At 42.2% G+C, this 24,693-nt stretch overlaps 1 protein-coding gene across 4 annotated transcripts in view; it reads right to left on the bottom strand.

Moving 5' to 3' along the window:
* Nucleotides 1-3,172: 3,172 nt before the first annotated feature.
* uts2r (urotensin 2 receptor) overlaps nucleotides 3,173-24,693 on the bottom strand; it is a 38,560-nt gene continuing 17,039 nt past the window's right edge. The window contains exons 3-6 of one of the 4 annotated variants that reach the window (XR_013129917.1): nucleotides 7,964-8,065; nucleotides 5,674-6,601; nucleotides 3,861-4,275; nucleotides 3,173-3,775 (exon numbers count right to left, since the gene is read on the bottom strand). The gene's annotated coding sequence lies outside the window, so the exon portion shown is untranslated. Of the gene's footprint in view, nucleotides 3,776-3,860; nucleotides 4,276-4,822; nucleotides 6,602-7,669; nucleotides 8,066-24,693 lie in introns of those variants that run through there. The other 3 variants (XR_013129916.1, XM_076999192.1, XM_076999193.1) reach the window with 3 other exon arrangements.

Raw genomic sequence — 24,693 nt, 5'->3', positions numbered from 1 at the left:
TTAAAACTATTTATTATTTGTTAATTTATTTATATTTATATATTTATATTATTATTTAAGATTAAATTAGGATTTTTTTTCACACTTGGTTTGTTCACTTGAAGGATTTAATTGATTTATTACTCATATTACTTCACTTTGTGTATTTGTGTTTTTGAGTGGTGTTTGGATTTTGATTTGTATTTTGGCACTTATATTTATTTCTTTATTTATCTATTTATTTATTTATTTTTAACCCTTAGCACTTAACCTCAACCCAAATCCTAATCCCAACCATTGAACCCAACCCAAAACCTAACCCCAATTCTAAACCTAACCCCAAACCTAATCCTAACCCCAACCACTAAACCTAACTCAACCCTTTTCCCTAACCCTAATCCCCACCCCCTTCCCCCTTCCTACCCCTCAACCTAACCTCTCCCCTTCTTGACCCCTGAACCTAACCTTTCCCCTTCTTGACCCCTTAAACCTAGCCTTTCCCCTTCCTAATCCCTGATTCTAACCCTTCCCCTTCCTGACCCCTCAAACCAACCTTTCCCCCTTCAATCCTAACCGGAAACCCCGACTTTCCCGGCCCCGGTCACATCCAATCCCCTTGAACAGTTGGTGAGCCAGAGCAACTAAAGGTCTTAGACCTATTTTTAACACTATCTTTATACCCTAATCTAACCTTATCCATACACTAATCCTAACTTTAACCCTACCCTAACTCTAACCCTAAGTTTAACCCTACCCGAACCCTACCCTAATCCTGCAGCTCGTGGTGCCCTGATACAGGCTTCATGGCACAAGTCCAGCATACTGTTATTTCAGTGTGGCTGAAATTAAATGTGTAGGTGCACTGCGGTTGCCTTACCTTTTTATCGCTCTTTCTGCATACACTAAAAGAATCAGTCACTTAGAACTGCTTTTATTAAATACAAACAAACACATTATACTCTATCCAGTGTTCATAAATGTATTTATCTCTTCTTTATACTGAATATTCTGCAGCCAGAAATGTGTTGGTACATTTGAATATCTAATGGACATGAATTCCAAACCTCCCCATCTTATTTTAACAGACCCAACAAATAACTGTAAGCTCTGGTGCCAGAGTATCTCGGAGAAGCCCATGCGTTCTCCAGTAGGACCAATTAGACCCTATGCATTGTCCAGTAGGACCAATTAGACCCTATGCATTGTCCAGTAGGACCAATTAGACCCACATAGCTAATGCCTCTTTATGATCAGCAGGACAGGAATGCACAGACATGCTAGCACTAGACATGTTACCTTGAAAGCCCATCGTGCTGCAAATACGCAAAGCAATTTCAACACGTGCGCTACATTTCAGAAATGCGCTGCAAATTCAGAAATGCTTCAAATACAGTCACAATACAACGGAGGTGGTTCGCAACACAACGGAAGTGTTTCTGGACAAATAATTTTATGCAGGGACTAGGTTTTTAGCCATACGCAACATTTGTGTTATACAGTTTCTCATTACGTTGAACAGAACTTAAATTGTAAAGCTCTTAAAACATAGCTAGTTATCTACATTTAAAGAGCTTTATTAATTAAGTCTCCTAGCTAGCTATTTAGATAGAAACTGTGTTGTGTTATATGGGATTTTTTAAACTTTAGTTTCTGTCTAAATTCCTAGCTAGCCACATTTAATGAGCATTACTAATTCTCAGTAAAGATTTTGCTTTGCGTATTTCACACGTATACCACAGACCATATACTATATACATATATACATTCACCGGCATACACCTGTCCAACTGCTCATTAATGCAAATGCCAAATCAGCCAATCATATGGCAGCAACTCAATGCATTTATGTATGTAGACATGGCCAAGATGATCTGCTGCATTCAAACTGAGCTGGTTTGAGTATGTCAGAAACTGCTGATCTACTGTCTTGTTGATGCCAGAGGTCAGAGTAGAAGAGCCAGACTGGTTTGACCTGATAGAATGGCAACAGTAACTCAAATAACCAGTCATTACAACTAAGGCATGCAGAAGAGCATCTCTGAACACACAACACGTCGAACCTTGAGGCGGATGGGCTATAGCGGCACAAAAAAAAAAAAACCCGGGGCCCATTCCTGTCAGCCGAGAACAGGAATTTGAGGCTACAGTTTGCACAGGCTCACCAAAATTGGACAATAGAAGATTGGAAAAATGTTGCCTGGTCTGATGAGTATCGATTTCTGCTGTGACATTCGGATGGTAGGGTCAGAATTTGACATCAACAACATAAAAGCATCCTGCCTTGTATCAACAGTTCAGGCTGGTGGTTGTAGTGGTAGGCTGTGGGGGATATTTTCCTGGCACACTTTGGGCCTATTAGTACCAACTGAGCATCGTGTCAATGCCACAGCCTACCTGAGTATTGTTGATGACCATGCCCATCCCTTTATGACCACAGTGTATCCATCTTCTTATGGCTACTTCCAGCAGATAACGCGTCATGTCATAAAGTGCGAATCATCTCAGACTGGTTTTTTGAAAACGACAATGAGTTCACTGTACTCTAATGGTTTCCACAGTCACAGTTGCATGGGAGATTTGCATCATGGATCATTTTAAATTTCTTAATGAAACGGTGATGTAGAAGGTCTAACCCTAACGGGTAGATTCTAGCTTTCGGGGAGGGTTGCTCCTTCTATTAGATCAATGGAACAATCACATGTTCGGTGAGGGGGTTGGCTAGTAGCCTTTTCTTTACTATAAATGGAATACAAATCTTGCTATTCGCCTCGCAGTGAAACATTTACGTCGGGAGCTGAACTTTTAATACTGGTAGATGATACGTTTATGTTCAATTTGTAAAACATCCTGGTGACCAGTGAGTAATTTCTCTAGTCTTCCAGGAGATCTCGGGATCATGGTTTTCTAGCCAGGGCAATCACAATATCATGGGATGCATAGAAGATGATATAACAAAAGACGACACAAGCTGCTGGTTTTTAGTTTAATGGGGATAGTACACATGCATACTAAGCAGTGGGGAACCGTCAGGGCCCTCTACGCCCTCTCAGAGGGCCTAAAAAAATTCATAAAACATAAATATATAAAATATAATTAATCCAATTTTATTTTATCTACTTACAGTTTGACAATCAACATCTAAACAATTACAAAAATATATGCAAGTAAATTATTCACCCGTGTCTATTCAATTTGTGTTGGAAGATGAGGGGTTAAGTGGAAGCCTGTGAGCCTGTCTCCCCCTATCAGGACTGTGATGCCCGCTGTTCGTTTACAGAGGGCCTGGCAGTCATAATTCAGCGCAATACCAGTTTCAAATGACAGTAAAATTGACCAATCATATCTTCCCTCTTAGTGGGCGGGCTTAACTGTATGATAATTTCCGCCCGCTGTGGCGACGCTAGCTGTCGTTAGCGTACCACCGCTAGCTAGTTTCGATTCATTCCTTTGATGCCCTCGTGCGCGTTGTTTACATATTCCGCTTCCGAGGAACATGGAGCTGTGAACCTTATTTTGTTGGAACCTTATTTTGCTTAAGAAGTTATCTAGTACAGATGTTATTGTTTATTGCGTTTCTAAAACTGTACTGTCGTCTCAATGTTTTTTTCTTTATTGCAGTTAATTAGGAGAGGAATCAATTTTTTGGTTTAATGGTCATGGTTCGCTAATGATACTACCAACTGGCCTCTTATCTAGGGCAGACAATTTCAACCGTTTAAGGAGTGGTTGTGTGGGAATGTCCAGTTGTTCGACCAACCCAGCATGAAGCTCCCCTCCTCTCCTGAATCGATCAGTGCTGTAAGATAAGTGGTGTGCTGGTGTTCAATAATAACAGGTATAGTCATAGATGTGGATGCCATTGCCATGGTGGGTAAACTCACCTTCTCTGTGCGTGGTACTGGCTCTCAATCCCAGATGACATGTCCCATTGCCCCACAGTATAGACATAGTCCCCTCTGAATGCGATGCTCCCTTTCCTCCGCAGTGAGCCAAGATGAGTCACACTGCATCAGTTCTGGTGAGTTAGCCAAGAGGGGCTCGGTTCTTCGCTTTGTGGTATAGAAAAATCCCGTTGAAGGAACACCGACATAGACTGGGGTTGTGCAGTGATCTCTAACATGGCTTTTCCCATCTCCAGCATCTGAGCCCATTGTTCGGATTGTTGTTCCGAAACAATTTCAACTGTACGACCGACCTCCTCCCAGAGTTGTTGATGTTGGCCTAGCATTTTTCCTTGCGAGGAGACGGATTGTTTCGTGGCTTCCTGGTCCTCCATCCGTAAGGAGGCGAAGTATTCTGTAAGGGAGCAGACGCAGGCGGGCTTTTGCAGACCAGTAGGTTTTATTAGCCACAGGACATGGAGCATTGCGATGGTCAGGGGCAGACGGACGTTGCAACCAGAAGCATAAACGGAATCATTAGGAAAATCCAGAGCCAGAGTGCAAGCAGAGGAATTAACAGACAATACAAAAGGAGCAGGCTAGAGGGAAGTCGAGGAATAGCAAACGGTAGGTACACAGAATAATCCACTCACGAAAGAAACTGGTATGCACATTAAGAAAAATGGCCATACTTCACACCAGGAAAGGGGGGAGCTCAAAGCTTAAATACTGGAGGTAACAGGTGTACTCAATATACTGGTGATGATGCGTGGGAGTGGTGATTGATTTTTGGACAGGGAATTGTGGGGAATGTGTAGAATTTGGTGACGTGACTTGTGACTAGTGGCTTGTAGAATTTAGTGACATGAAACATAATTTATATGTGCTACAGAAGGACATAATATACAATTTTACAGTAAAGCAAAGCAATGGTTAAATTTGCAGCATGACCATTATTAATCAAATTATGTGTTTATTAAGTGCTCATACTTTACATTAATGACAGTGATATTATAATAAATTAAAATAAAATTAAATAAAGCAAGATATCTAAGTAACCCTTAAGACGCTTTAAAAATTCTTAATCATTATCCACCTACAACAAATGCAGAGGGCAAGAGGAATGTGTGTGGAGACCATACTCATAAAACAAAGCTGAATAAACACAGATGTATTTACAGTCACTGCATTGCACACACAGTTCTCTATACAAGGCAAGTGGAGTTTACATTCTGGATGTCAATCCAAAGTATGGATCCATGTGTAGCTTTTAATAAGCAATAAATTATCATGTTAAGCAGCAGAGAAGTATGTGAACTGTTTTATTCAGTTGGATGGCTACTATGCTGCAGTGAGGAAATTCAGTTTTGGAATGAGGAATCTTTTTGGCTATCTAAAATGTTCTCTTTGTTTAATTGTACGTCTTAGAGCCAACACAATTCTTCTTCATTCAGTCACTATTGAATTGTGAGGAAATGTGCAATGTATCTGAGGTACTCAAAATCTTTTTTCCAAGTAGGCCTATTTGTGACATTGTTGGACTGCTTGCAATGAATGTTTCAACATAGCTATACCAAAATATCACAAGATTTGCAACATTACAAACCCAATCTCATCTATATTAAATGAATTGTAAAATAAGTAATCTCTTCGTAAAAACTTAAAATTATACTTTAATACCAATATCCAGACAAATGTTTTAATATCCCCTCTCCATACCCATTTCATTAAGTTGCAATTGCAGTTTCATGTGCTATGTTGATGCTAAAGGTTCCTCTCCTGATGTCTGTGTTGACCCACACCATAAACTCACCAGTCAGGAAAATTCTAGAAAAGCAAGCAGCCATAGTGCCCCATTCAGAAGGACTCAGGGTGCTGGGGTGTGTGTAGTTAAATCCCAAACTCAGCCAGGCTCAGAGAACATCATCTCTCACATACGCAAACAGCTGCCGTCTCCTCACTCCGGCACAAGGAAGGGAGTGGGTATGCTCGTGCCTATTGGCTGCCAGCCACCATTTGATGGCCTGGTATTCAAGGCTTTGAATAGGAACCCAAGTTCAATAATTGTCTTTTGCAGTTAAAGAGAGAACCTTTCATCAAGTTGTTACCTTTAAGTGAGGTGAAGATGATAGACACATAGAACAAAATTGCACGGTCCATCTCAATTTTCCTGACTGTCAAATTCTTTTATGGTCTTGCACAACTGGAATCCGCATTAATATTCTGAGCTGTTTTTCTCCACTTCTGAAAATCCTCAGCCAGAAGTTGCTGATTAGTATTTAGGATGAAAATTACTACTATTAACATTTGAAGGAAACGACTAATAAAAATCATTTTGGAAAGAGGGGCATTAAAGCTGACTTTTGGGAGCTGGCCTGTTGTTAAAACTTCATCTTGGATTGCAGTTTGATGGACAGTACAGAAAAAAGGTGAACCATTAATCTACTCACACTTTGCTGTCATTTTAAACTGCTGATCATGGTGCTGGATCAGAACAGAGGCTCTTTGTCGTATTTCACAGCAGATGTCGTTTGAGGGTGTGACTAACGATAAGGTAAGTTCAATTCAAATCCACGTGGCTCTGACAACCAGTCTGCTGGGGAAAGCATATTTCCTGTAGGAACTTCTATTCTTCCTAGCATTGGTGCCCTTCTCATCCACTGTCCATCTCGTCTGGCTCCTGGAGGAGCAGCCGCTGGTCTTCATGGTCTGCTCCGGGCTCCTCCAGCACACCTCTCCCCCTGGAAGAGCAGCAGTCTTCAGTTAGTATCCCTGTGCTTTGGCCTTGGCAAGTAGGTATGTTCTTGGCCTGTGTGTTCATGCAGAACCAGACCACTTTCCCATATGGTCAGGTTTTAGAAGAGCTGTCTCTGTCAAGCACTCTCTCACCATGATGTGCAGTGGCCAAAACTTTATGTGTCTTGACATTTGAGGTTTTACCTACTATGGCTGTACACGGTTGCAGGAATGCACTGCTTACAGGCCATGATATTATAAAACTGGTTGGTTTATGTAGTTGGTTTATTTTTTGGGCCATTTTTCATTCTGCTAAGGTATTAATTGCCTTGCTTGTATCCTGTTTTAGTAATACATGTTTAAATGTGCCTGCCACTTCTACAACATCTACAAACACATTAGAGACAGTGCCATTTTTGGTCTCTACAACTGTCAACAATATACTTATCAACAAGGACCAAAAACAATTAATGAGCATAGTTTCATGGTTTTTCTATTCATTGCAAACATTGCATACGTTGATGTTTCAGTTCAAATCTATGAAATATGTTGATCTATAGACCTTGTCTTTAGAAAGTACTCTTTAGAAAGAAGCAAAAAAAAATCAATATTAGAAAACTGGATGTTAATTGAAATAAGTTGTATATTTACTACATGTTTTAGATACATCTATGTGCAGTGTGAGGCTCTCTCAGTTGCATCATGGGTGTTTAGACTACATCATGGCTCACTACATTCTGTTCTCTCACTTCGCTTCCTCAATCAACCAGACGACACGGCAGCATCAAGTTCTCCAGTGAGATCAACGCAGCTCACTGGGCGGTGAACTCTTATTACAGAGTTACTGGAGACTGTGAATGTGCCGTTTCACGGTGAGGCCTACAGCCAGGGTCAGGGTTAGAGAGGTGGCTTCCCCTGCTTAGAGGCGGTCTCCTTTCTGTTTAGTTTTGAAGTGGGTAAACTCAGAAGTGACTCAGCGAGAGGAAAACTGTTATCAGTTTAATATTATCAGTGTATTGTATACGTGTCTCAGCACTGAATGTGACATCAGTCCAGCCCAAGACGACAAGCCGTTTAAACATAGATGTAACGGTTTATTAGCAAAATTAGCGCTTTTTTTCTTTTAGTAGAAAACATACAACATGTACGCAGCAGCAAACAATCAAGTACTGACAATCAAATACACTAAAATACTCAGAATTACAACAGGACACATGTCCAAGACATAGCGTTGATGAGACAATAGACCGGTGACACAAATGACGAGGGCACACACACACACACAGCAACTATTAATAAACAGCATTATTATTGTTGTTGGTGTAGTTGTTGTTATAATTAGTAGTAGTAGAGGTACTAGTATCTACTTGATCTTGTATCTACTGTATCTTGTATTGTTCAGTTGGAGTCCATCAATATCCCATTTGCTGCTGGTACACATCCTCTAGCTGTTCGTCAGTTGTCAGGTTCTGTAATAATAAGAAATAATGTAAGCTCAGGAGTTCTCAGGTCAGGAAATAACTGATGAACAGGCTGCAGAAACTTGGCTGAAGAACACTGTACATCAGTATATCAATCAATCAATCAAAGTTTATTTGTATAGCGCTTTTAACAACTCAAGTTGTCGCAAAGCAGCTTTACAGGGTTTACAAGGTTAACAATACTATGGGTCCAGAACCCTAATGAGCAAGCCAAAGGCGACAGTGGCGAGGAAAAACTCCCTATGATGGTGGGGATACTGTCATACACAATCTTAACTTATAAAATACATTCATAGATGATCAGTTACCAGTGGCATAAAAGTATATGAGGTGTTTCTAAAACAATAACAAAGTATACATTTATAACAATGAATTATTATATAAAAGGTAATACAGTAATTAAAAAACTATATAAATTATTTAACAAATATATCAAAATAGTATCATTATTTAATTAATAAATACACCAATTTCTAATTTCTGAATAAAGTTGCTAGTGTGATCAGTGTCATGTGAAGGTTATGACTGAATATTGATCTTGTATAGGAATACATTCTACAAATGTAAATTACTGCAAATGGTATAGAAAGAAGAAATCAGTTTTTATATTCAGACCAACCACATCATTAGGTTCACCTTGCTAGTACCAGTTTGAGCACCATTTTTGCCTTCCAAACTGCATTAGCTCTTTGTCACATCTTTATGTCACAAGGTGTTAGAAATATTCCGCAAACATTTTAGTCCAAATTGACATGATCATGAACATCACACAGTTGCTACAGATCCATGATTTGAATCTCCTAGTCTACCACATCTAGAGTTAGGGTTAGTTTTAGGGGTTAGGGTTAGGGTCAACCACGTCCCAAAGGCGCTCTGTTTGACTGAGAGCTGGTGGTTGTGGAGGACATTTGAGAAGTGAACTCAGGATCATGTAATGTTCAAGAAATTGAGACAATTTGAGGACTGTGACATGGTGTGTTATCTTGCTGGAAGTAACTAACAGAAGATGGATACACTGTGGTCTTAAAGGGATGGCCATGGTCAGCAATAGTACTCAGGCTGTGGTGTTTACACAACAAATGAATGGATGAACTGACCTGGCCTTTTGAATGTCACAGCAGAAATCGACGTATTTCCAGCCACCTACTCTCCAATTTTGGTGACCCCCATGCAACCTGTAACCTCAATCTTAGCTCACATGAGCGCCACCTGGTGTTTGAAGTATTGTGTGCCCAGAGATGCTCTTCTGCATACCTTAGTCATGAGTGGTTATTTGAGTTACGGTGACTGTTCTATCAGCTTAAACTACTCTGGCCATTCTCCTCTGGCCTTAAACATCACAGAGGAATTGTTGCCCAGAGAACTGCTGCTAACTGGATATTTTCTGTTTTTTACTATTATCTGTAAATCTTAGCAATGGCTATCCATGAAAATCCCAGTAAATCAGCAGTTTCTGAGCAGCATGTGTAGCACCAACAGCCATGCAATGTTAAATATCACTTACATCACATTTCCTCATTCTGATGCTCAGTTTCTACCTCAGCAGGTCATCATGACCACGTCTACATGCATACATGCATTGCTACCATGTGATTGGCTGTCTGGATAATTGCATTAACGAGCAGTTGAACAGACGTACCAATAAAGTGGCCAGTGAGTGGGCTTGCTCGTTTCCATGGGCTTGCTCATTTGCTTTGAACACACTTTACATTCCAATGAGTCACTTCTTCATGAAATAAAGAACTGCTTCTTTATGCAATAGTGACACATAAGTGTGGAAAGAGTTGAAAGACATTTCTGCATGAAGAACAAGCCCTTTATTCATGGGTGAAGTCTTGAGAAAGACTTGCACTCAGCACACAAATGGGAACAATATAATGTGGGAAATGGAGGAAGGGTAGATGAATATATAACACAAACTTTTCACTGATTTCATTTCAGAAATGGTCTTGGAAAATGGGGTCTTTATTGCCAGGGAGTCCAACCTCCCCACTTCCGTTCTGCCTCTAGCCGCTGCTGACAGCTCTACCCACATTACACCTGATCTATGTGGCAACCAACCCTCCCAACTGTGGTGCTGGAGAGGGGTGTCCTCTCCAGTAGGCCCTACAGGCTCGTGACACTGATTAGTGTGTTGTCCTCTCTTCCTACACTGGCAGCACACCCGTCACTGCATCGCCCAATCATCTCCTCACGGAGCTCTTTTAGCAAGTAGCACTGAGCCGTTCACCACGGTGTGCCGGTGCTAAAGATGAGTCTCGCTGCCCCTGACTCTGATGTCTGCTTGGAGGTTAGTCAGCACAGAGAGCTGCCTCAGTTTCTCCACTAGCAGCATGTTCAGGAGGTGCACCAAATGCTCCAGCTGTGCAGCCCTCTGTAATGCTGGGTGTGCTTTCAAAACCATCATGCTCGGCTCTGCGCCAAACTGTGAGGCCGAACACATGAGCAGCAGTAGAAAATGTAGTCCTAAAGAGTAGTTGAGGGCACTTCAGAAACAACCAAACGAAGCAGAGGTACCAGAGGGCAAATCCTAAGAGATAACGTAGAAGAACAAACCAGATCGAACCAGAACAGACGTGAATAACACTCTGTATGCTTTCATCAAGTGTCGACAATACTTTGCAACAAGGTTTGTGATGGGAGGTCTTAAATAGTATATGGTAATGAGCAACACGACCCTAATAATCCGGAGAGGAGGATCTTTGCCATTGCTGTTGGGAATTATGGGAAGTGGCCGTGACACAAACATTAGATAAAATTTGATTAGAGTCAATTAGATTCAGCTTTATTGCTTTACATTACACATATAGAGGTAAAGCAACGAAATAATGAAGTATATACAGAATACAGGAATGTGGAAGGAGTCACGCTTGCCTCCTCTCTCTCTTTCCTGAAGTCCACGATGAACTCCTTTGTTTTGACAGAGGAGCGGTTCTTCTTAGAACACCAGGTGCTGTACTTAGTCTTACACCTGTGTTGAGTGAGATGGTGGTCGAGTAAGTGTGGCCTGACCTAACACGCTGAGGCCTGTTGGTCAGAAACTCCTTAATCCAGCACCTTAATCCAGGAATTTATAGCCAGATTTCCTAGTTTAGTGACTAACTTGGCAAGGATTATGGTGTTGAATGCTGATCTGAAATCAACAAACAGCATCCGTGTGTGTGTTATTGTCCTGATGTGTGAGCACAGTGTGCAGTGCTAAGAAGACTGTATCCACTGTGCTCCTATTGCTGCGATATACAAACTGATATGGGTTCAGTTTGGGTGGGTTCAGTCTTCAGGTGTGCCAGGACCAATTGCTCAAAGCACTTCATAAAAATTTATGTGAGTGCTAGAGGACAGTAGTCATTCAGATGTGTCGGGCTGGAGTGTTTCAGCACTGGCATGACGGAGGTGGATTTAAAGCATTGGCACAGCTGCTTGGGCAAGGGACAGGTTGAAAATGTCCATAAAACATCCAGTGAGTTGCTCCACACATGCTCTCAGAACACGGTCAGGAACGTCGTCTGGGCCAGTACACTGTGATGGTGGTCCCTGATGGTTTCACATATTGGATGGATGGATGGAGAGTATTTATGGATGAGAAACAAAAAATGTTGATCTGACTGTCCCAGGTAGGGGAGGGTAATGTTTGTGTAAACATGATCCAAAATATTGTTTCCTTTTGTATTGCAGGAAACATGTTGGTGGAATGTTGGTATTAGAATTGGGATTGGAATTTTCAGGTTAGTAGTCTGCTAATGGCTGTGTAAAGTTGGTATATAGCAAGGTTAGCATTAGTATCCAGGGGGATATAGACTGCATTTACAGTGGTGGAGATGAACTCCCATTGCAGATAAATAGATGTACACTTAACCATAAGAAATTCAAGGATAGCCAAGCAAGCATTGTTAATATAAATACACAGTCCACCACCTCTGGCCTCAGTTGAGCCAACTTATTATTTCTTGTTCCAAATATTTATTTTTCACAGGTATATAAACTTCAGATTTTAAGTATTGCCTACAAATAATTCCAAATGATTCAAGTTATGCTAACTTACTATATCTTGTTCAGATAATTTATCTTGCCCATGTATATAAACCTCAAAATGTAAGTTACATACCAGGAGTTCCAAGTTTTTTAAAGTTGTGTCAACTTTTTATATTGGGGAATGGTGTGGGAGCAAAAGGCCACAGACAAGTTCATTCTCATCAAGAACAGAAGTTTTATTCTCACCTCGCAAGAAAATTGGCACTCACAGGCACAATTAGATCAAACTCGAGGCCTTAACTAACTTGTCCTTGCACATGAAACACAGGGGGAGGTCATGAAGATGACTATGTTACACATACATGGAGGGGAAACTTGGATAATGCACATGTACATTAAAAAATGGACCGGGGTGACTTAACTAATAACACACAATTAATAATCAATAATATATAACACTATACAGACATAAACACCACATAAATACGCATAACATGGCCTGAGCCGCAAGGGCTCATGGGTAATGACGTCACCCCAACGCTACAATATTTTGTTCAGATAATGTATATTTCCATACCTGTCAAGTGTCCCGTTTTGGCCGGGAAAGTCCCGTATTTTACCGCTCTGTCCCGGCGTCATCCCGTATTTTTATTTTCCAGTATTTTCCCGTATTTTCAGTTTTCAATTGTTTTTTTTTTTTAAAGCATTCATGTGCCGCTCCAAACAGAATTCTGTCACTAGCCTCGCGAGAACTGCTACCCAGACTACTGCAGGTGGCAGTTCTCGCGAGGCTAGTGACAGAATTCTGTTTGGCGCGGCACATGAATGCTTTTAAAAAAATAACAATTGAAAACTCGCGGGTTTAGTCACATTTGTAGTTCAAAACATATTTGGGGTGTTTCTTCTTCACTTTTTGCCACTCCAAAGATGTTTTCGTCTCTCCTACAGCCTCGATTGCAGCTATATGCAAATAACCGATTATGTAAATTACGCGATTACGTCAGATACGGGAAATGTCTCGTATTATTAAATACAAAACTTGACTGGTATGTATTTCACATGTACATAAATCTCTAAATTCAATACTAAGAATAGCTAACTGAAGTTGGGTCATATAAGACAAATGACAAAACACATTTGGACGTTAATATTCAGTTCAGAGTAGCGTAGGTCGCTGCTTGCTGCAGGTGAAATCCATTTCAAGTTGTCCGGAGTCAAATTCTGGCAGAAATCACAAACCCCGCCCCGTTCTCAACTAAGGAGTCAAATTGAGCATGCGCAGAGGAGTTGGCCTGGCCTTAACTAGGGTTCAACTACAATTTGTATGTTTTGACAATGAAGGTTGTAAGGTCAGATCAACTTTTAACAAGAAACTCAATAAAGTAAGCCGATCTAATTACTTTGTTATAGTTTATGGTGCAATTAATTGTTTTTGGCTCAGCTAAACTAAAAATCATAGTAAGGTGAGCAATTTTAAGTTCTGTTTTTTACAGTGCATGGCCAGCAGGGTAAAGTTTAAAGTCTCCGGTGTTCTGGAGATCTCAGGAATGTCAACGATTGGTGATACAACTGTCAGAGTAATAGAGATCAATATCAATGAAATTACATGAAGGGAATGAGCGTCCTGGACAAAATATGTCAAGAAATGACAAATTGATTCTGGGAAAAGGATTAATTGGGATTGCAGTAAACATGCAAAAGCAATTGGCTGTGTAATTACAACATAAATTAGGTATGTCTGATGATGAATGGTCTTACAGTGTTGTGTTCTTAGCTTAAAGATGTAACACTATCAGGCATTAAATCGTGCTTTATTGTGCCTTTATAAAGAAGATTTTAAGGGCAGCAAGATGACATTTCTTGACAATCCAACTGAAAGCATTCATTCTTTGTTACTATGAAGTGCATATGCTCCTCAGAACTGAAACTGTGTATCTTTAGAATGTGTAGTTAGAAAACTTTGAGTTGAGCTTTAAGGATTAGTTGTGTTATGAAAAAAACTACTTCCTAAATATTAAGATGATAATCCCTTATTTTGTTTATTTGTCACATATTGTGCCACTTCAGTTTTCATTAGAAATGGCCAAAAAGGTAGTCTAGGATCCGTCTCAACCTTAGTCATCAGAAATGGCCCAAACAAGTGCACTGGCCCATGTGTGTTATATGCACAGTGCTGATACAGCAACTGTGCCCGTGAGTGGGTAAAGGGATCAGGGGCAGTGAGGCAAAGCCAATCTCCCTGCTGTGGTTAAGCAGAAACAGAGACAAAATGCCGTCACTTGAAGGTAAAAAAAAACAAAGGAGCAGGAATTCTCTGAGATCTGATTTTCATAGCAAAACACCAAAGGCATTGTCTGATTCAACAGGATCCCTGCACTCACCACAGAAGGGTCCTACACAGACTCCAAAAACAGGTGACAGTAGATCAAAATGTTCAGTGGTATGATACAAGCATGATGAGAACTACCTGAACCTGGATTTCATAGCTGATGATCAGATCAGATCAGACACTGTTATTTGTGTTAAAAGTATGTTTATATAATATGTTGTGTGATAAGTATTTATTAATGTTTAAATTGTCTTCCCTTTTGTGCATCATTCATTATACATAATTTACCTGAAGCCATGGTGCTGCTTATGTAGAGGGATTTCTTTCTAGCTCAGTCTCTCTCAGCAGACAAGCTCTGGTTGCAATCCAGTGTTTGTTGTTTTTCTTTAACCCAGACCCATTCTCTTCAGGGCCAGAATAACTCTATCTACAAAGTTTGACAAGAACTATCTTGGTGCATAGAGCTGGCTATTCAAATGGAGGGCTGTGTAGTATTTTTCTGTGTTAATTCTGTCAGTGCTCCTGAGGCTTGCACTCACTTAGGTGAAGTTTGCGTGATGTGCTTTGCACTCAGCAATCATCGACGACAGACTTCAAGCTCAAACTCCTGTCTCTGGCATGTGAAAGGACAGAACAGCCAAGCCCTGAAGTCGCTACTGTCTTCTGAAGTAAGCACCCAGCTCTTGAAGACTGTTCAGTTCAGCCAAACTCATTTTTCTTTTTTCCTTTAAGCACCATTTTTTTTTGCTTAACTTAACGTCTCCATAGCTACCAAAAGTTCACCACAGAACTCATAAAAAGTCAAAACCTACACTAATGTCTATACACACATTTATACATTTATCCTAGACCATCTGTTTTGGATTGCAATAAATACAGTAATTTGCTAAAACGTTTAATAATTGTTCAAGAACAATTAATGTGCAATCGTTTTACTCATTTAATAAATAAGTTAAAGACTTTCGGTCACTAAAAGTTCACACATCTGTGAATATGTTGCTTCCAAAACGGCTACTACATAGACTAAGCATTTCCATGGAGTCCAGCAGAACAATGTCAAGAGTCAAGCATAAAATGTCTGATGCATTTGACGTGTCCAGATACATAATGTTTTGGGCTGTCTTTTTTTTACTGAGGTTACATTTTTAGTTGTGTATATTTGGTTAGTGTGTGCTTTATGTAATCTATGTAGTATGTAGGTATGCTTTCTTACTTGTGCACGTACACTTAACCCTGCCCCCCCCCCCCCCCCCACACACACACACATCTTCCTGCTTGCCTGCATAACCATATACTTGGAAAGTGTAAACAGTTCCCAGTATTACACTGCAGGAGATGGAGTGAGAGGGAGAAAAGGAGAGAGCGCTATTAGACCCCTCCCACCTCCTCGTTTTCCCCCGGGATGCACTCTTGAGCTCTGGCCATCCAGGCCCTTACACCCCAGGAGCACTTCACACAACCCTGCGTCTGCATCTTCGTTCCCCAACCGGCTCTAAGAGGAACCGATGGATTGAGAGGGATATCCCCATTATTATGCAGATCCCGATAATACACTAATGCAAAATATAGCCTGCACCTTCAAAAAAAAAAGAGTGAGAGCACATTGTTCGGATTCCCTTCGTCCCAGCTCTCTGCTCGTGCTTTTCTCTTATCAGAACCCTGCAGGAAGGTTCTCTTCACGGGCCACACCGAGGCTTTGAAGTGTGGAGCCGATTTCCCTGGCGTATGTGCTGCTTCATGCAGAGGAGTCATCTGAGGGAGCTGGGTGACGCTAACTGTTTAGCTCTCCTCTTTAAACGTTTTCTTGCCCTTTTGAACAATGCACTTCATTATCACATTTGTAAACAGAGCAGAACAGCTTGGTATGACTTCACCCAAATGTATGAATAATGTGTGCGGTGGAATATAAAGGATCGTGCACATATCTGTCTCCGTGTCTGTCAGCGTTGTTTCATGAGACAGGAGTCAAAGGAAGCGCTGATGGTCCTTCAAAACACACCTGTTTCTTTCCACTCCCGCCAAGTAAAAATACCACATACTGCTGAAAATGTAAGACGTAAACCATTTCAAGGGCTAAGATCTAGGTCGATGTCCTAAACGTGTTCACCCAGGTCTTGTGTTGTTTAAAAAAATCAGGAATAAGAGGCTGGATAATGGGAACAAATGGCTCTCATGCTCTTCCCAGCTGAAGAAAATGGATTTCTGCTGAAAACAGCTGCCAGGACATGAAACGCATGCATCTGGCTCCTGATTGGCCGTCCCCGCGGAGGCCGTGGGAGGCTATTGCAGCCCAGTCACGGCCTGTTCAGCCTTGCTGGTGATGGAGGTGTAGTTGATGAAAAAAGGAGGATAGGGTCATCTACAGCAGTTCCTCTGGCTAAGATCAGACGACACCTTTATTCTTATTTTTGCTTTCATCTATTATTATGACAGGAAGCAACATGAAGGTTTGTTGCTCGGAGGGACCAAGCGCGTGTGAAACATCTTTTGAAATATGCTTTATTATTTATTGCATTTATTTATTTATTTAAGGCGATGAATCCAAATGTTGCCATTGTTCACACTAGTGACTACAGCGCAGTGCGTGTGAGGAGGGTGAGAAGACTTTCTTTTGTCTTGGTTTGATGGATGGCCTTTTCCTCTCAGGGAACTTGGAGGCTCGTATGGTTGATCCCTCTTTCCTTCCCTCAATTACTCATTCCTTCAATTAGTTCCAGCTGCACAGCTGTACGGCACGCATGTACGCACGCTCGCAAGCACATTCGTATGCGCGCACACACACACACACACACACACACACACACACACACACATTAATTCACACATACACTTGGGTGGACCACCATGCTCTTCCTAAAATTGTACACATGTCCAGACCCCCAAATCCTTCATTATCCATCTGAGTGAAAGATTTACTTTGAGTATGGAGTGGCACGATTATACAAGTCACTTACAATCATTTTCACTTCAGCAAACAGCAACTTGACATCGGACAATTATGCTGACATAAAGCTTGATTGGTGTAGCTGAAATGTTTGTAAATATTTTAGCCATAAATGGTGCACACAGGTGTTTGCATTGGCTGCGATTGCATGCTGTGCAAATGGGAGCGCAGATCTGAGAACGAGAGAGACAAACGCACTTGCAGCAGTGCGTTTAATGCCTACCTGTGGATATTACAGGCATATTTATCTGCACCTGTTGGCAGGCGATTTACCAGGTCATAGACTGCAAAGGCGGACCCTCACAGGAAGAGCAGCGGCTAAGGTTTACCCTGGAGAGTTGAGGGATGTTGCTTTGAAAAGGATTTGGCAGGTTGCGCAGTCTGCACTGACTGGTCTGGTCAGCCTACCCTGACACTCGTCACAAAGCAGAGCCATATTCAGCACTCTGTCATGACAGAATGCACTGCTTTTTTGTCCTGATGTTATAATGCAATACATAAGAAATTATTCATATTTCTCCCAAATATGAGCATGAGTAATGCACAAGAAATTACAGGAGTAATGTGGCAGAAATGACATGAATAATGCAACAAAAATCTTTGTGCATAACATCAATTGCAAAGTAAGTGGACCTAATAACAATGCTACTCAATCATATGCTGTTGCATATTCATGTTGGCAAGGGCCTAATGAACTGATGGTGCTGGTTTATTACAGCCCGTGTCAAAGTGACATCTTCAAAACGTTGGGAGGTTATCTGTGCTTCAGGATTTCATGATTCTGCTGACTGATTTAATTGATTTTCAAGCCTGCTGAACATCTGTTTGGGCTGAATTTTAGGCATGTAAAATGTGAAAATTAATGTATTTGAATAAAAGACTTAGACTTAGAGGGACATTTAGTTACTAGTTGCTAAAAAAATACTGTTATGTAACAGCGTGGTGCAAGTTGCTTACAGCCAGAGCGTATATGGAATGCTCTAACCAAGTAGCTGACATAGTATACAGAAACATCTGTGCTGAGTACAGGCTGGAAGGTCAAAGTGGAATACCCCCTCGAAGGTGGTGCAGAATGACTGAGCTAAAATCCTGTGAGATTTCCAGACACAAACTGACAAAATGGTAATAACTAGCCAACTGGAGAAACACAGATATTGATAGATGCAGCAATCTGAGGAGACAGCAACACCAGGAACAAGAAAAAGCTTGAGAAATGCCAAGTTCTGAAGAAAGAGCTATAGGAGACATGGAAGGTGAAGACAGCAGTGGTTCTTGTGGTGCTCAGAGCACTAGGAGCTATAGTGTATACACACACATACTGTATATACACTGAAACACCTGGTTTTAGACCACAATAATTTATTAGTATGGTGTCGGGCCTCCTTTTGCTGCCAATACAGTGTCAACTCATCTTGGGAATGACTTACAAGTCCTTCACAGTGTCACACCTGGCTCCGCCCCCCTCCCTGTCTGTGTAGCCTGGCTCCTCCTCCTCTAGTCTTTTCGGTTTCTGTTTAGTTCCGCCTCTGTTTTTGTCATTGGTTTCAGCTGTCGCTTGTTTGTGTTCGTTTGGGTGTGTATATATTCTTTGTTTTCCAGGTCTTCAGTGTGGGTCAATGTTGATGTCGAAAGTCTTTGCTTCTGTTCATGTTGAAAGCTAGGTTGTTCTTGTTCTACAGTTTGGTTATCTTTCTCTAGGTTAGTTGTCTGCAAGGTTGTTTCTAGTTTGTCATGTTCCCTTGGCTGTGTTCAGTTTACCTGGTGTTGTATATGGTTAGTTTTGGTTGAGTCACATTTCCTTATTGTATTCTAGCTGTGTGTTGTCCTGAGAGTTTGTGTTTAGTTTAGTAACCTGTGTGTTCAGTGTTTCCTAGTTCGGAGTGTATTGTATGTATTATGGTCTTCGTCTGTTTGTTCTGGTTATGTTTCGTGTTTGATTCGGGTGTCTTTGTATTGCCTTGTGTCGTATGTTTTGGTTCCTTGTGTATGTTCATCATTCTTATGTGCTTTATATAAATCAAGTTGTTTTGAGTTCATGTTCTGGTTTGATTAGTCTATAGTTGTCGTGTTTGTTCTAGTGTTTAGAATGCCACGTAAAGGTAAAGCGGTACGTGCAAACGTTACACGGTTAGCCAGTATGGCTACTTCAAATAGCTTTGAGTCCAGCTCTCCAGCGCCAGTGCGTCCGCTCCCTGACCACGTAACCACCCCAGCGATACACACAGTGGTCAGAGGAATTTCTTCTTGCAGGATAGTGGCCAGGTCACTTCGTGTTGCGGGTGGAGGAAAACGTTTCCCAACTTGGCTCAATAATATTTAGATCTGGTGACTGGGAGATGGGAGATGTTCAACTTCACTTTCATGTAAAAATGACAGGTGTTTCAGTTTCATTGTCCAACCCTTGTGTGTTATGTTTATGGTTTAATTGAAAGTGCGCAAACCAAAAACCCGTGCTATAGATCCAAATCGAGGATATAATGACCAGCGGTCAACTGGTACAAAGACAAGACATATATAGGCAAACAAACGACCCTCAGGTCAGACGGATCACGGGCTCCGCCCACCTGAGGGACGCACACGACGTAACAAAACAACAACAGCCACTGTGGACGGAGGCGACCGGTAGGGGGCCGCCTCACCGTGACTGACCCCCCCACCAAGCCGCACTCCCCTCCACTGGGTGTGTGGCACACAGCGGCTGCACACAAAACATGAAGGGGCAGGAAGGCAGGGACACTCCCCCTGCAGTCCAGGAGCTGAAACACAAAACATTAATTAGCTCACCTCCCTGGGCGGGACCCTGGACCGACTGGGCCGTCAACAACACAAAACCACACCCCGATCGGTCACAGGGCCCTCACGCCCTAACCAGCCTTCAGCCGGTGAGCCCCACAGGTTTCTCGTCCCTAGTGTATGTGTGTGTGTGCAGGTTACCTCCCCGAGGTGTGGCTACTTCACCTCCTGGAGCTACCTCCTCCCAGAGCTGAACCCTGCGTTCTGCTAGGGGTCACCCCAGCCTCCTGGGGAGCCAACCCCTCCCAGGGCCCCTCATCGCAAGGTGGACTCCTACACCCAACCCAGGAGCGCCAGAGACCGAGGCCCAGAGCACCCCCCGTCGCGGGCTGGGGAGCAGCCCCAAGGGCCTCCTAGTCACCCCAGGCAGGAGAAAGGATCTCCATCCTCAGCAGGAGCTTCTCAGACTGGAGCCCCATGGTCCCCAAACATCCGGGGGCCCCAGCCCTCTAGGGAGGGGCTCTTAATGACTGGGCTCCGATCACCCCACGACATAAGGGGGCTCCTGCCAGGTAGAGACCCCCACAAGGTCCAGGAACACCACGACACGGCCAGGGGGAAGCACCTGCACAGAAAACACACACACACCCAACCACACACCAACATAAAACACAAATGCGCCCCACCGACGCCCTCCCTGCCATACCCCGTGGCACGGGACCACAGCTGGTCCCCCCCCCAAACACACATTTAAGGGGAGGAGCATGCGTGGAATTACACGCAACATGTCACATGCACGCGAGGACAAAACACACACGCAAAGACTAGACAAACAAAACGGTGTACAAACAACGAACGGATGAGACCCACACATGCGCGCTCGGTTCAAACAACAGTGACGCGCCACTCGTGTTCGCAGTCGCTCCCCACATGAAACACAAGACAACACGGGGAGCGAGGCGACAGTGAGGAGCGGTATCAGCGTCACACACAAAACATTAAACATTTAACACCACGAGCACGCACACTGATCCAGACGCCCGTTCATACGTACACACTAACACCACACAAGACGAAGAGCTTTCCCAGGGAGACTGCCCTGGTCCTCGCCGTGCCACACACACAACACAAGCACGGAGGAGCTCTTCAAACAAACAAACAACAAACACGAAGAGTGTTCCCAGGAAGACAGCCCTGGTCCTCGTTGTGCCACAAACACAACACATAGGCACAGCGGAACTCTTCACGAAACACCACGCAGACAAACACTTACCACGAGACATGACCACAAACGAAGGAGAAAGAAAAAGAGACTGGCGGCTTCCGAAAGTGGCTGGTCATTCTGTGACGGGCAGGGTGATCGAATAAAAAGGAAGTGATCACGCCAAGTCTCAGGGAAAAAGGATGGTTTAATTGAAAGTGTGCAAACCAAAAACCCGTGCTATAGATCCCGATCAAGGATATAATGACTAGTGGTCAACAGGTACAAAGACAAGACATATATAGGCAAACAAACGACCCTCAGGTGAGACGGATCACGGGCTCTGCCCACCTGAGGGACGCACATGACGTAACAAAACAACAACAACAACAGCCGCTGTGGACGGAGGCAATCGGTATATACTATATTGCCTTGCCAAAATAATTCACTCAACCATCCAAATCCAAAACCATCAGAATCAGGTGTTTCAATGACTTCCATGGCCACAGGTGTATAAAATTACGCATGTAGACATGCAGACTACAAATGATTTTTACAAAAAAATTTTTACAAACAAATGCAGTCGTGAAATTTCCTCGCTCCTAAATATTCTACAGTCAACTGTCAGCTGTATTATAAGAAAATGGAAGTGTTTGGGAACGACAGCAACTCTGCCACAAAGTGGTAGTCCACGTAAACTGACGGAGCGTGGTCAACAGATGCTGAAGCGCATAGTGTGAAGATGTCACCAACTTTCTGCAGTCAATCACTACAGAAATCCAAACTTCATGTGGCCTTCAGATTAGCTGAAGACAAATGTGCAGAGAGTTTCATGTAGCAGCTGCATCCAAGCCATACATCAAGTACATTGCAAAGCGTTGGATGCAGTGGTGTAAAGCACGCCACCACTAGATGCTATAGCAGTGGAGACATGTTCTCTGGAGGCATGTGTAAGGAACATGCCTAAGGTCCATAAAGACATGGATGGCAGAGTCTGGTGTGGATGAACTTAAATGGCCTGCACTGAGCCCTGACCTAAACCTGATAGAAAACCTTTGGAATGATGTCACGTCTGGATCCATCCCCACTACTAGCTGTCAATCTATGTCATCCTGTTCCGTATTTCAGTGTTTTTCCCTGCCTCTTTGTCCCACCTTCATTTATACCCTGCACATTGATTATTAATCCCACCTGTGTATTGTATGAGTTCCTACTTTTTCGGTGCATTTAATCCCCATGGTGTCTAGTCTCCAGGTCGGTCATTGTTGGATGTTGCACTCTTTGTTGCGATGTTCATATTGTAAGTTCCATGCCTTCCTGGTTTCCCATGTCGCTTATATTTTCTCGTCTTTGTATATGTATGGTTACTTATTACGTGTAACCGTCGTATCTCGTTTTAGTTTGTTTTCTGTGTTTCTTTCAGTTGTTTCCGTTGCCTTGCTGTTTAATTCTTAGGTTTGATTGTGTAGTTCTCTGGTAGTGTATCCCTGTATTGCCTTTAAGTGTTTGAATGTTCCCCCTAATAGCTGTTCCTAGTCAGTACCAGTGTTGCCAAAAACGGCGCTAAAAATAACGGCGTTAGGTAACAGCGTCATTTTGTCAGTAACAGGATAATATAATTAATTACTTTTTCTGTCGTTACAACGCCGTTGACATTACTGGTCATTAAAAGAGGTGCGTTACTATATATTGATATACTAACAGTAATCCGAGCTGACCCCTGCCCAGGCTAGTGAGGAGTAACAGATCTCGACAGGTCACAGTTCTCGGTGTAACACCTGTTTAACTTAACAAGTCAGTAAGCAATTGGCTAAGGCAGTGTTATAGTAGCCAATCAGAGCCAGTGATGTTACACGCATGCCGAATCACACCAGTAACACACGACACAAACGGAGAAGAGGCAGAAATGGCGAGTCAGGAGCAAGCCAAAGAAAAATGATAATTTTCAAGGTGGCAATATAAACATTATTTCAGAAAATACTTGAAGTTTCTGAATGTCTACTAGACTGGGTATTTGATTTATTTAATTAAGAATAGAGGTTTTATTGTTAAGTTTACTTCTGTTATGAACAAACCATTTGTCTCAGGTTGAGATAATTTAATTTGATAGATGTAAATGCACTTTATATAGTGTAACTGTTTACATTTGCTTTTTTTTTTTTTTTTACAAAGATTTGGGATTTTAAAGGATTTTATCCTGCACTGGCCTGTTGATGTGCAGTAAATATCAAAAGTTAAACACCTTTCTGATCTACTCATTTCAACTAACTGTGAAAACTGCTTTTTCAAAAAATCCTTATTCATTCATTCATTCTTAACGCTAAGTACTTTGTAACCTCATACTTACGAACGTTCTTAAATTTATGCCGGTTTCCCAAAAGTCTTCGTAACCTACGTCGTACTTAAACTCGTTTGTAAATCTACGAGTGGTCTGACCCTGTCGTAACTTGCTAAGTTGTTCTTAACCTGAAGTTCACGTGCAGTTCTGTCTGAAAAATGACAGAGGCCGCTGATTATCCCTTTAAAAATGTTCCGAACTACGCACGCTTGTGTGTCCAAACACGAATCCACGAACAGTTAAATGTAATTTTGAAAAGCGTAATTAATGCCGTTAATGGCCTGCCACTAATTAATATACATATATAAATGCAGACGCTCTTTTTCTATCTGGAGCCTTTGGCTTTCAATAGAAATTAATTCCTCGCTGCATCTACATTCATTGTCAAGAGCATATGAAGGCCTTTCAATATATTGTGCAGAGGAAGGGCCAGTCTAAGGGCCAGGTTCTGAGTGTTCGCTGTATGGATCGGCTTTTGACCATGGACATCATGTAGGGAGGGGCCAGTCCATTTTTGGCTTTGTAAGCAAGCATCAAGGTTTTATATCTGATGTGTGCCACTACTGGAAGCCAGTGAAGAGAGCGTAGCAGAGGAGTCACGTGTGAGAATTTGGGGAGATTGAAGACCAGTCGTGCTGCAGCATTCTGAATTAGTTGTAGAGGTCTGATGACCTGTAGAGGAAAACCTGCAAGTAGGGAATTGCAGTAGTCCAGCTTTGAGATGACTAGAGACTGCACAAGCACTTGAGTAGCTTCCTGTGAAAGGAAGGGTTGTATTCTCCATATGTTGCAGAGGAGAAATCTGCAGAATCTGGTCAGTTTTGAAACGTGTTGAGATGGACAACTCGTTGTCCAACGTTACACCCAGGCTTTGTGCAGTTTCTGATGATGTTAACAAGGTGTTCTCGAAGGAAACTGCGAGGTTGTTGTGTGGGTTTGGGGTTCCTGGAATGTACAGAAGCTCAGTTTTGCTAGGGTTGAGCTTCAAGTGGTGAGCAGTCATCCATGAAGCAATATCTGCCAAGCATGCCAAGATACGCTTAGAAACCTGGATGTCAGAATGAGGGAAGGAAAGAATTAGTTAGGTGTAATCAGCATA

This window comes from Brachyhypopomus gauderio, chromosome 3 (assembly GCF_052324685.1).
Source record: "Brachyhypopomus gauderio isolate BG-103 chromosome 3, BGAUD_0.2, whole genome shotgun sequence".
In the NCBI taxonomy this organism is placed as follows: Eukaryota; Metazoa; Chordata; class Actinopteri; order Gymnotiformes; family Hypopomidae; genus Brachyhypopomus; species Brachyhypopomus gauderio.
Note: the sequence above shows the minus strand (reverse complement) of the source record. Positions and strands in the feature narration are given on the sequence as shown.